Source organism: Ranitomeya imitator, chromosome 6 (genome assembly GCF_032444005.1).
Source record: "Ranitomeya imitator isolate aRanImi1 chromosome 6, aRanImi1.pri, whole genome shotgun sequence".
NCBI classification, from domain to species: domain Eukaryota; kingdom Metazoa; phylum Chordata; class Amphibia; order Anura; family Dendrobatidae; genus Ranitomeya; species Ranitomeya imitator.
This window is the reverse complement of record NC_091287.1, coordinates 396,886,359-396,898,752: the sequence shown is the minus strand read 5'-3', so window position 1 is coordinate 396,898,752 and position 12,394 is coordinate 396,886,359. Positions and strand designations below refer to the sequence as shown.

The 12,394-nt window shown below is 44.2% G+C and overlaps 1 protein-coding gene across 1 annotated transcript in view; it reads left to right on the top strand.

Annotated features, from left to right (window-relative positions):
• Window positions 1–12,394, top strand: part of ROCK1 (Rho associated coiled-coil containing protein kinase 1) — a 251,358-nt gene that overhangs the window by 70,932 nt on the left and 168,032 nt on the right. The gene's annotated exons all lie outside the window — the stretch shown is intronic.

Below are 12,394 nucleotides of genomic sequence, written 5' to 3'. Positions count from 1 at the left end.
TTTTTTCACATTGATTTACATTTTACTGTAAATCACTTGCGGATCTGCAGCGTTTCTACACCGTAACGTTTTTTGCCTACATGTAATGTTTTTTTGCTGCGTTGTGTCCGCCATTTCCGACCGCGCATGCGCGACCGGAACTCCGCCCCCACCTCCCCGCAACTCACAATGGGGCAGTGGATGTGCTGGAAAAATGTATCCGCTGCCCCCGTTGTGCGGCGCTTGCACAGTATGTGTCGGTATGTCGGGCCGACGCAGCGCGACGGCCCTGTACCGACGCTAGTGTGAAAGTAGCCAAAAGCAGAATCTGCAAAGAAAATTCCACAGTCAAATCTGCAACGTGTGCACATAGCCTTCTTATTCTGATTTCATGTCAGATATTAAGAAAAACATGCAAATGTGTCTTTTTATTTTGTGTATGTAAACTACTGGTTTCAGCTGATATATGTCATGGACACCGCATCGGACTCATCACGTGAGCATGTGCACGTGTCTGGGGATGTGCTGGGGGATGCTCGTGGATCCCTACCATGCCATGTGGCCGTGACTGTGAGTGTACCATAGGTGAGCAGGACCTGCGGCACGTGACCCCCAGGGAAGGGGCAGGAGGCAGAGTCACTCCCCAAGCTCCCGAGGATGTTAGAGCGGGCCAGCAGAGATGAGAGAAGAGTCAGGCAAGCCGAGGTCAGCCCAGAGAACAACGCGGTAACCAGAGGGAAAGACAAATAGCGTAGTAAGAATCGAGCCAGGGTCAGAAGCCAGAGAGAGCAACGTGGTATCAGAGGGACAAACTAGCGGAAAGTCAGGGGACCTAGCCAAGGTCAAGCCAGGAGAGACACAGGAGGTACAGGATCAGAAGGCACATATCAAATGGGAAACAGACCGGGTCATACACAAGCAAGCATATGGGAATAGGCAGTACACACAGCCATACGGGGTCAGTTGCTCAGCCGAGAACAGAAGTATCACTGACGAGGATCTCGATACAGAAGCGGGTACATATAGTCCACCCTAATTCAAAGGGAGGCCACACAGAATTAACCCTAAGAGGATGGACAACGGAATCCCATCCATGACCATGACAATATATATCGTATATCTCAAGTTTAAAAAATATTTTTTTATTTTCACGACTCTGCATTCTAAACTTCTGTGAAGCACTTGGGCATTCAAAGTTCTCACCACACATCTAGATAAGTTCCTTGGGGGGTCTAGTTTCCAAAATGGGGTCACTTGTGGAGGGTTTCTACTGTTTAGGTACATCAGGGGCTCTGCAAACGCAACATAATGCCCGCAGACCATTCTATCAAAGTCTGCATTCCAAAACGGCGCTCCTTCCTTCCGAGCTCTGCCGTGCGTGTGTTGGGGTTAGGGTTGGAGCTAGAATTGGGGGGTTTCCACTGTTTAGGTACACCATGGGGTCTCCAAACACGACAGCCAATTTTGCGCTCAAAAAGTCAAATGGTGCTCCCTCCCTTCTGAGCTCTGCCGTGCGCCCAAACAGTGGTTTACCCCCACATATGAGGTACCAGCATACTCAGGACAAATTGGACAACAACTTTTGTGGTCCGATTTCTCTTGTTACCCTTGTGAAAATAAAAACTTGGGGGCTAAAAAAATCTTTTTTGTGGAAAAAAAAATATTTTTTATTTTCACGACTCTGCATTCTAAACTTCTGTGAAGCACTTGGGCATTCAAAGTTCTCACCACACATCTAGATAAGTTCCTTAAGGGGTCTAGTTTCCAAAATGGTGTCACTTGTGGGGGGTTTCCACTGTTTAGGCACATCAGGGGCTCTCCAAACGCGACATGGCGTCTGATCTCAATTCCAGCCAATTCTACATTGAAAAAGTAAAACGGCACTCCTTCTCTTCCAAGCTCTGCGGTGTGCCCAAACAGTGGTTTACCCCCACATATGGGGTATCAACGTACTCAGGAGAAATTGCACAACAACTTTTGTGGTCTAATTTGTCCTGTTACCCTTGTGAAAATAAGAATTTGTGGGCGAAAAGATCATTTTTGTGTAAACAAATGCGTTTTTTTATTTTCACGGCTCTACGTTATAAACTTCTGTGAAGCACTTGGGGGATCAAAGTGCTCACCACACATCTAGATAAGTTCCTTAAGGGGTCAAGTTTCCAAAATGGTGTCACTTGTGAAGCTTTTCCACTGTTTAGGCACATCAGGAGCTCTCTAAATGTGACATTGCATCCTATCTCAATTCCAGTCAATTCTGCATTGAAAAAGTGAAACGGCGCTCATTCTCTTCCAAGCTCTGCGGTGTGCCCAAACAGTGGTTTACCCCCACATATGGCGTATCGGCGTATTCAGGAGAAATTGCACAACAAAATTTATGGTTAAATTTCTGTTTTTACACTTGTGAAAATAAAAAAAATGGTTCTGAAGTAAATTGTTTGCAAAAAAAAGTTAAATGTTCATTTTTTCCTTCCACATTGTTTCAGTTCCTGTGAAGCACGTAAAGGGTTAATAAACTTCCTGAATGCGGTTTTGAGCACCTTGAGGGGTACAGGTGAGAAATTGCTGGTCAACTTTTAACCCTTATAACTCCCTAACAAAAAAAATGTTGTTTCCAAAATTGTGCTGATGTAAAGTAGACATGTGGGAAATGTTATTTATTAACTATTTTTTTTGTGACATATCTGATTTAAGGGCATAAAAATACAAAGTTTGAAAATTGCAAAATTTTAAAAATTTTCGCCATATTTCCGTTTTTTTTTTTCCATAAATAATCGCAAGTAATATCGAAGCAATGTTACTATCATGAAGTACAATATGTCACGAAAAAACAATATCTGAATCAGTGGGATCTGTTAAAGCGTTCCAGAGTTATAATCTCATAAAGTGACAGTGGTCAGAATTGTAAAAATTGGCTCGGTCATTAAGTACCAAATTGGCTCTGTCACTAAGGGGTTAAACACCTGCCCATGGAAAGCTAAAGAGACTAGATGTGCAGCCCAAAACATGGAAAGTTTGAAAGGCAGTGGCCGTAACTCGTATCAGACAAAACTGTTGACAGGTTCTTTACTTTCATATGTTATAGCTCATTTCTTTGGTTTTTGTACTTTGTACATATAACGGCTTGGCTCCCCCTTTTTGGCCTGTGCCTTTAGTCTATATACCGTAGCTTTCTACAGGCAGGTGCTTAAACAGTCAGGCCTGGGTCCTGCTCTACAGGCATCTATGGAGGCCATCAGGCACACTGAGAAGTTTAAAGGGAACCTGTCACCCCAAAAATCGTATCTGAGCTATACCCACCGGCATCAGGGGATTATCTACAGCATTCTGGAATGCTGTAGATAAGCCCCCGATGTAACCTGAAAGATGAGAAATAAAGGTTAGATTATACTCACCCAGTGGCGGTCCTGGTTCGGTCCGGTCCGATGGGCGTCGCGGTCCAGCGCCTCCTATGTTCATTCGATGACGTCCTCTTCTTGTGTTTTTGCAGCGGCTCCGGCGCAGGCGTACTTTGTGTGCCCTGTTGAGGGCAGAGCAAAGTACTGCAGTGCGCAGGCGTCGGGAAAGGTCAGAGAGGCCCGGTGCCTGCGCACTGCAGTACTTTGCTCTGCCCTCAACAGGGCAGACAAAGTACGCCTGCGCCGGAACCCGCGGCAGGAAGACAAGAAGTGAACGGGATCGTAAGAAGATGGGAGGTCTTGGACCACGACGCCTTGGGTGAGTATAATATAACCTGTTTTTCTTACATTTCAGGGTGCATTGGAGGCTTATATACAGCATTACAGAATGCTGTAGATAAGCCCCTGATGCCGGAGGCCTTATCTCATATACGATTTTTGGGGTGACAGTCTCCCTTTAACCACTTATTTGCCGGTTATCTACATCTGTGCCATTGACCATATGTCTGCTGACAGCATACAACTCTGCCGTTAACCAATTGTTTGCTACAGGTCCAAGTTTAACTATACATTTACAGTTCCTGTGTATAGCCACACTCCTGGCTGTGTCTTCTGCTCTGTTTGTCTATCGTCTTGCATTCTCTACTGTCCTGGTCCTCACTGATTCATGTGCAGTCCTACAAGTCCTACACCCTGTACAATTGCCTTTGATCTGTGTTGCTCACGCTCACCTACTGCTTAGAGAATCCACCTTACCAGGTGATCCCATAACAAGGACTCTCTAGATAAAGAGTATGTCTCTTGAAATGGTGTTCAGTGGAAACAAGATCTTTCAAACAGCTTAAGTGATAGATACAGTGGCCAAGTTCAAGGACCTTTATCAAGTAGCTGATTCTGCCAGGGAAAATGTAGCATTTCACTTGCTATTTAGGCGTCCTGCTAGTTCCCAGGTGTCAGGGGAATTAGGGATTGGGTACATAGGAGAGATCTGGAATCATTGTAGTCATCTCTACACTAGATATGTACACTCGGCCGTGCTGAACATGTGTCACGGAGCTACAGCGACAGAGAGGTTCCAGAGAACCGCAGCGCTCTGGGCCTCGTTCACACACAGTGAACAGAAGCTCTTCTCCTGTATTCTGACCTGGCTGCTTTGTGCCAGCAGTGCATGAGTTAAACTTCTTGCTGAGTTGCTGTGAGCTGGGTCTCTCAGCTGCAGTGGATTTTTGTAATCTCCTCCTCTATATAGACCCAGTCTTGACTACAGCTAGTGTCAGTGATCAGTTCTGCTGCCTGGCTTGGAGGTTGAAGGAGCGTAGTATTTGGAGCTTGGAGGTTTATTACAGAGATTGGTGTCTGCTGTTTTTGTTGCATGTAAATCCTGTTTTCCTTCGTGGTTTTCTTCTCTTCCCTTCTATGTGTTACCTCTGTGGTTGTGTGAGCATTTGGTGAGTTTGAGACGTTTAGTTACCTTGTCTGTATACCCTGTTTATTGTTGTGTTTATACACTGGTGCAGTCCTCCCTGGGGGGAAGGGAGAGGGGGCCACTGATAGGGCCTGCACAGGAGAGAGGGATACGCTGGCTGGAGGGCTTTTTGCAGCCGGTTGGGGATTCATTTGTCATTTTCTTCAGCTTTTCATTCTCAATCTAATGGTCAAACAGAACGTGTAAATCAAAATCTTGAAACTTATCTCAGGTGTTTCATTTCAGAAAATCAGGAGGACTGGGTTAAATACTTACTGTTGGCAGAGTTTGCTATAAACAACCGTTCTCATGAGTCCACTGGTAAGTCCCCCGTTTTTCGGGGCATATGGTTTTCATCCTCAATTCAGTTCTTTTAATGGGAAGGATTCCTCAGGGGTGCCTGAAGAGGAGAGGTTTTCTTCGTCCATCACGTCCGTTTGGCAAGGGGTTCTTGATAAATTAAAGAGGATGGGTTCCAGGTATAAGAATGCGGCTGATCGGAGACGTGTGGAAGGTCCGGACCTGTGTGTGGGTGATTGGGTTTGGTTGTCCTCGAAAAATATTAAGCTGAGAGTTCCCTCGTGGAAATTGGGCCCTAGGTTCATTGGCCCTTTTAGGATTGTGGCCGTCATGAATTCTGTTGCTTTTCGGCTGGCTTTGCCTCAGTCATTTAAGATCCATAATGTTTTTCATCGCTCCTTACTCAAGAAGGTTGTGGCGTCATCCAATCCGTCCTCTTCAACTCCATCTCTGGTCCTTGTTGATGGAAATCTCGAGTTCCAGATTTCCAGGGTTATGGATTCTCGTTTAGTTCATCGGTCCCTACAATATCTGGTACACTGGAGAGGGTACGGTCTGTTATGATCTGGTGGCCTAGGAGAAGCATGAGACGGACTCTGGAGAAGATGGTCCCTGTACTGACCGCAAACCCTGAACCTAGCAGCACAACTAGAAGTAGCCGTGGGGGGTACCTAACACTCCCTAGACCCCTCGGCACAGCCTAAGATCTAACTACCCCTAAAGACAGAAACAGGAAACCTATCTTGCCTCAGAGAAAATACCCAAAGGATAGATAGCCCCCCACAAATATTGACTGTGAGAGGAGAGGGAAAAAACATACGCAGATATGAAATCAGATTTTAGCATAGGAGGCCATACTAGCTAAAAAGAAAGAAATAGAACAGAGTACTATGCGGTCAGTATAAAAACACTAGTAAATATCCACCACAGAAAATACGGATCACCACATCTGACTAAAGACATGGGGGGTATATCTGCATCTCCAGAGAAATAGCTAGGCTGCAAAAAATCCTTTACAGACCAAGCTGGACAAGACAAAAACATGAAAATGCACAGAACTATAAGGTCCACTGCAGGTGGACAGCAAAAACAAAGCCAGGACTTATCTTAGTAGAAAAACACAGCAAACTGGAGAGACCAGCAGGGAAGTGAATCCTTCAAGAACAATGGGCAACTGGCACTGACTAAAGGATCCTGCAAAGCTATATACCCCAGTCAGTCCTGCAATTAGTAGATACACATGTCCACTCCTGCAATCCAGGCACAACTGCATTACCCTCTACAACCACCGGAGGGAGCCCAAAAGCTGAATTCACAACAATGGTCCTGAGGAGAGGACGTGGGTACCTGCTGCCGATGTCCATGCGGTTAGGTTGGTTCGGGCATTTCATACAGCTCATCCTGAGAAGCCTGGTCCTGAGGTTCCGGAGGTCCCTCGTAGAAGGGGGGTACTGTCACGGAGCTACTGCGACAGAGAGGTTCCAGAGAACCGCAGCGCTCTGGGCCTCGTTCACACACAGTGAACAGAAGCTCTTCTCCTGTATTCTGACTTGGCTGCTTTGTGCCAGCAGTGCAGGAGTTAACCTTCTTACTGAGTTGCTGTGAGCTGGGTCTCTCAGCTGAAGTGGATTTTTGTAATCTCCGCCTCTATATAGACCCAGCCTTGACTACAGCTAGTATCAGTGATCAGTTCTGCTGCCTGGCTTGGAGGTTGAAGGAGCGTAATATTTGGAGCTTGGAGGTTTATTTCAGAGACTGGTGTCTGCTGTTTTGGTTGCATGTAAAACCTGTTTTCCTTCCTAGTTTTCTCCTTCTCTTCCCTTCTATGTCTTACCTCTGTGGTTGTGTGAGCATTTGTTGAATTTGAGACTTTTAGTTACCTTGTCTGTATACCCTGTTTATTGTTGTGTTTATACACTTGTGCAGTCCTCCTCCCTGGGGGGAGAGGGGGCCATTGATAGGGCCTGCACAGGAGACAGGGATACGTTGGCGGCTCAGGCCTCCTAACCATCATAGGTACTGAGATAAGGGAAAGTCAGGGCCCCATTATAGTGGCAGGGACAGGCGCGGGTCCCAGTACGCCGTCCTGCCCCTTTATTGCCGTTAACGGTGTGACAACATGCATGTATATGGTGGAGATGGAAGGAACAGGTGTCAGATGACAGTTACGATAATAGTTTGCCAGATTAGAAGTTAGCAGAATATACTGATTCCACACAATTGGACTATCAAAGGCCCCTTTCACATCATGCTTTGTAGACACATTTGGCATGTTCAAGTATGTGCTGAACATATACCCTCAATGTCTTACTTACATAGGTCGCCCACAGGGTCTCACTTTACAGAAACGTCTTGTGCCATTCTTAGTGGACAGCAGTTGACAATGCTTTTCAGCACAGGACATACCTTGGGAACATCGCTACAAAGGCCTGCTCAGCACACGGTCACACTGAGGATTTTACACGAGAAAAAAATCAGATGGGTTTTTCAAGATGAATCCACTACAGGAAAGTTTTTTAGCCATTTTTTTCTTTCCTGAAGACATTTTGGAGAGGAACAGCACATGGTGTATAAGGAGTTTCTACAGTTGAGGTCTTGAAAAAAAGAAGATCGAAGTCAAGTGTGTGGTGGGGGAATTAGGCACGCGTGGAGGGTGGTGAGACGGCACATGTGGAAGTGGGGAGTGACACACACAGAGGGGGGAGAAGAGTGGCACGAGTGGAGATGGGGACTTAGCATGTGTGGAAGGGAAGACCGTGGCATGCGTGGAAGGGGGAACCATGGCACCTGTGGTAGGGGGAACTGTGTGGAAGGGGGGACCATGGCATGTGTGGAAGGTGGGCCATGGCACACGTGGAAGGGGGGACCGTGGCACGTGTGGAAGGGGGGACCGTGGCACATGTGGAAGGGGGGACCGTGGCACATGTGGAAGGGGGGACCGTGGCACATGTGGAAGGGGGGACCGTGTGGAAGGGGGGACTGTGGCATGTGTGGACGGGGGCACTGTGTGGAAGGTCGGACCATGGAATGAGATATGGAGGGCACCACTATACTATATTGAAAATGGGGTTCACCTATGGGCAAAAAGGATAAGAACATGCAAGACACAAGAAAACGCATACCCATATATTTAGGGAGCACCCAGAAATATTAAATACTCAGTTTATTACAAAAAGTCAAACAACACAGTCATTACACTTAGGACACAATGACAATTAAAATCATTTAAAAACAGTTGTGAAACATCCAAAGGTCATGTCCAATAATGTGGATCATAGACCACCCCGTGACTACTCAAACATGCTCAATATTATAAACAAAGTCTCAAAGATGAGTGTGTTAATACCATTCAGATCTAATTATGAATATATATCAATGAGCGGCCCTATCTATTCACAGTACCATATAGATTGTGTGATGGACAAAAAAAGGGAATTGTTCTATATATGTCTGTGTATATATATACAACAGGTCTAACAAATACCAACAACCATGTGTGGGTTAATAGACTTAATAGTTTAGACAATAATAAAGAAAAAATCCTAAGGTGCAGTCGTCCAATAAACCCAACTGGATACACCTAATATGGTATCACAGCCATGGAATCAAATGCAAAACACAGCATGGTCAGGGATCCATTAATATCTGTTGACATACAGAACCTGTTATCAACCGAGAGGTAAGGAAAAGGAAGGCCAGAGCTCAAACCCCACAAATGGGGCATGGAGATGCCCAATAGGGAGCCATATGAGCAAAGAGTAATAGCGGGTAAACCCCACGCCTATCACCACCAAAGTTGTGGCTTCTTCAGAGGAAGAAATTCATATGCACTGTGTCCAACAAGTGCACTATATACTGTATATCTCATCACTAATTAATGATATAAACCATCTGAGAAAAAACTGACCGGAGACATGGTGAATTGTGCAGAGAGAGTACGGATATCAACCATCTTGTAAGGTACGGCAGGTTGTCAATGTCGATAAAGTTGTTTTAGCCCCAACCACGCATGCGTCGGAATGTATCAGTCCACAGCTGCGCACAATAGATCAAGACACCAGGATAAGGTGTCGTCACAGAGCATGCAGCGCAAGCGCACAGCTACGCAGCATCCATATCCAGCAAACGCAGCCATCATATCAACCGCAACACAAGAGTGTGTCCGCAGACAGAGAGGAAACCCCCACGCATACAAACATATATCCTCAAAATCAACACAGATGAACTGTAATTAAGCCAAACGAAGAACAAACATACATGTACATATAAACGCACCAGGTATGTGCTGAATTCATTATGTGTGCTGAATATATGTACAAATGTACACTGCCATAAATAAAGAAGCATAGTTCTTTTTAACCTAAACTGAAAAAGTGTAATGATGATGGTTGCGTGCCCACACAAAATATATTGGAGAATAAACAACAACTCCAAGCAACAATTAGACACAATATGACCAACATGCCCATTTTTTTGTGTCCGAGATACTGGGGAATCCAGTATAAACATATACATAGATGTAAATCGAAACCTGCAAAAAAACAGTAAATGGTAACATAGTAACATAGTAACATAGTTAGTAAGGCCGAAAAAAAGACATTTGTCCATCCAGTTCAGCCTATATTCCATCATAATAAATACCCAGATCTACGTCCTTCTACAGAACCTAATAATTGTATGATACAATATTGTTCTGCTCCAGGAAGACATCCAGGCCTCTCTTGAACCCCTCGACTGAGTTCGCCATCACCACCTCCTCAGGCAAGCAATTCCAGATTCTCACTGCCCTAACAGTAAAGAATCCTCTTCTATGTTGGTGGAAAAACCTTCTCTCCTCCAGACGCAAAGAATGCCCCCTTGTGCCCGTCACCTTCCTTGGTATAAACAGATCCTCAGCGAGATATTTGTATTGTCCCCTTATATACTTATACATGGTTATTAGATCGCCCCTCAGTCGTCTTTTTTCTAGACTAAATAATCCTAATTTCGCTAATCTATCTGGGTATTGTAGTTCTCCCATCCCCTTTATTAATTTTGTTGCCCTCCTTTGTACTCTCTCTAGTTCCATTATATCCTTCCTGAGCACCGGTGCCCAAAACTGGACACAGTACTCCATGTGCGGTCTAACTAGGGATTTGTACAGAGGCAGTATAATGCTCTCATCATGTGTATCCAGACCTCTTTTAATGCACCCCATGATCCTGTTTGTCTTGGCAGCTGCTGCCTGGCACTGGCTGCTCCAGGTAAGTTTATCATTAACTAGGATCCCCAAGTCCTTCTCCCTGTCAGATTTACCCAGTGGTTTCCCGTTCAGTGTGTAATGGTGATATTGATTCCCTCTTCCCATGTGTATAACCTTACATTTATCATTGTTAAACCTCATCTGCCACCTTTCAGCCCAAGTTTCCAACTTATCCAGATCCATCTGTAGCAGAATACTATCTTCTCTTGTATTAACTGCTTTACATAGTTTTGTATCATCTGCAAATATCGATATTTTACTGTGTAAACCTTCTACCAGATCATTAATGAATATGTTGAAGAGAACAGGTCCCAATACTGACCCCTGCGGTACCCCACTGGTCACAGCGACCCAGTTAGAGACTATACCATTTATAACCACCCTCTGCTTTCTATCACTAAGCCAGTTACTAACCCATTTACACACATTTTCCCCCAGACCAAGCATTCTCATTTTGTGTACCAACCTCTTGTGCGGCACGGTATCAAACGCTTTGGAAAAATCGAGATATACCACGTCCAATGACTCACTGTGGTCCAGTCTATAGCTTACCTCTTCATAAAAACTGATTAGATTGGTTTGACAGGAGCGATTTCTCATAAACCCATGCTGATATGGAGTTAAACAGTTATTCTCATTGAGATAATCCAGAATAACATCCCTCAGAAACCCTTCAAATATTTTACCAACAATAGAGGTTAGACTTACTGGCCTATAATTTCCAGGTTCACTTTTAGAGCCCTTTTTGAATATTGGCACCACATTTGCTATGCGCCAGTCCTGCGGAACAGACCCTGTCGCTATAGAGTCACTAAAAATAAGAAATAATGGTTTATCTATTACATTACTTAGTTCTCTTAGTACTTGTGGGTGTATGCCATCCGGACCCGGAGATTTATCTATTTTAATCTTATTTAGCCGGTTTCGCACCTCTTCTTGGGTTAGATTGGTGACCCTTAATATAGGGTTTTCATTGTTTCTTGGGATTTCACCTAGCATTTCATTTTCCACCGTGAATACCGTGGAGAAGAAGGTGTTTAATATGTTAGCTTTTTCCTCGTCATCTACAACCATTCTTTCCTCACTATTTTTTAAGGGGCCTACATTTTCAGTTTTTATTCTTTTACTATTGATATAGTTGAAGAACAGTTTGGGATTAGTTTTACTCTCCTTAGCAATGTGCTTCTCTGTTTCCTTTTTGGCAGCTTTAATTAGTTTTTTAGATAAAGTATTTTTCTCCCTATAGTTTTTTAGAGCTTCAATGGTGCCATCCTGCTTTAGTAGTGCAAATGCTTTCTTTTTACTGTTAATTGCCTGTCTTACTTCTTTGTTTAGCCACATTGGGTTTTTCCTATTTCTAGTCCTTTTATTCCCACAAGGTATAAACCGCTTACACTGCCTATTTAGGATGTTCTTAAACATTTCCCATTTATTATCTGTATTCTCATTTCTGAGGATATTGTCCCAGTCTACCAGATTAAGGGCATCTCTAAGCTGTTCAAACTTTGCCTTCCTAAAGTTCAATGTTTTTGTGACTCCCTGACAAGTCCCCCTTGTGAAAGACAGGTGAAACTGCACAATATTGTGGTCGCTATTTCCTAAATGCCCAACCACCTGCAGATTTGTTATTCTGTCAGGTCTATTAGATAGTATTAGGTCTAAAAGTGCTGCTCCTCTGGTTGGATTCTGCACCAATTGTGAAAGATAATTTTTCTTGGTTATTAGCAGAAACCTGTTGCCTTTATGGGTTTCACAGGTTTCTGTTTCCCAGTTAATATCCGGGTAGTTAAAGTCCCCCATAACCAGGACCTCATTATGGGTTGCAGCTTCATCTATCTGCTTTAGAAGTAGACTTTCCATGCTTTCTGTTATATTTGGGGGTTTGTAACAGACCCCAATGAGAATTTTGTTACCATTTTTCCCTCCATGAATTTCGACCCATATGGACTCGACATCCTCATTCCCTTCGCTAATATCCTCCCTTAAAGTGGACTTTAGACAAGACTTTACATA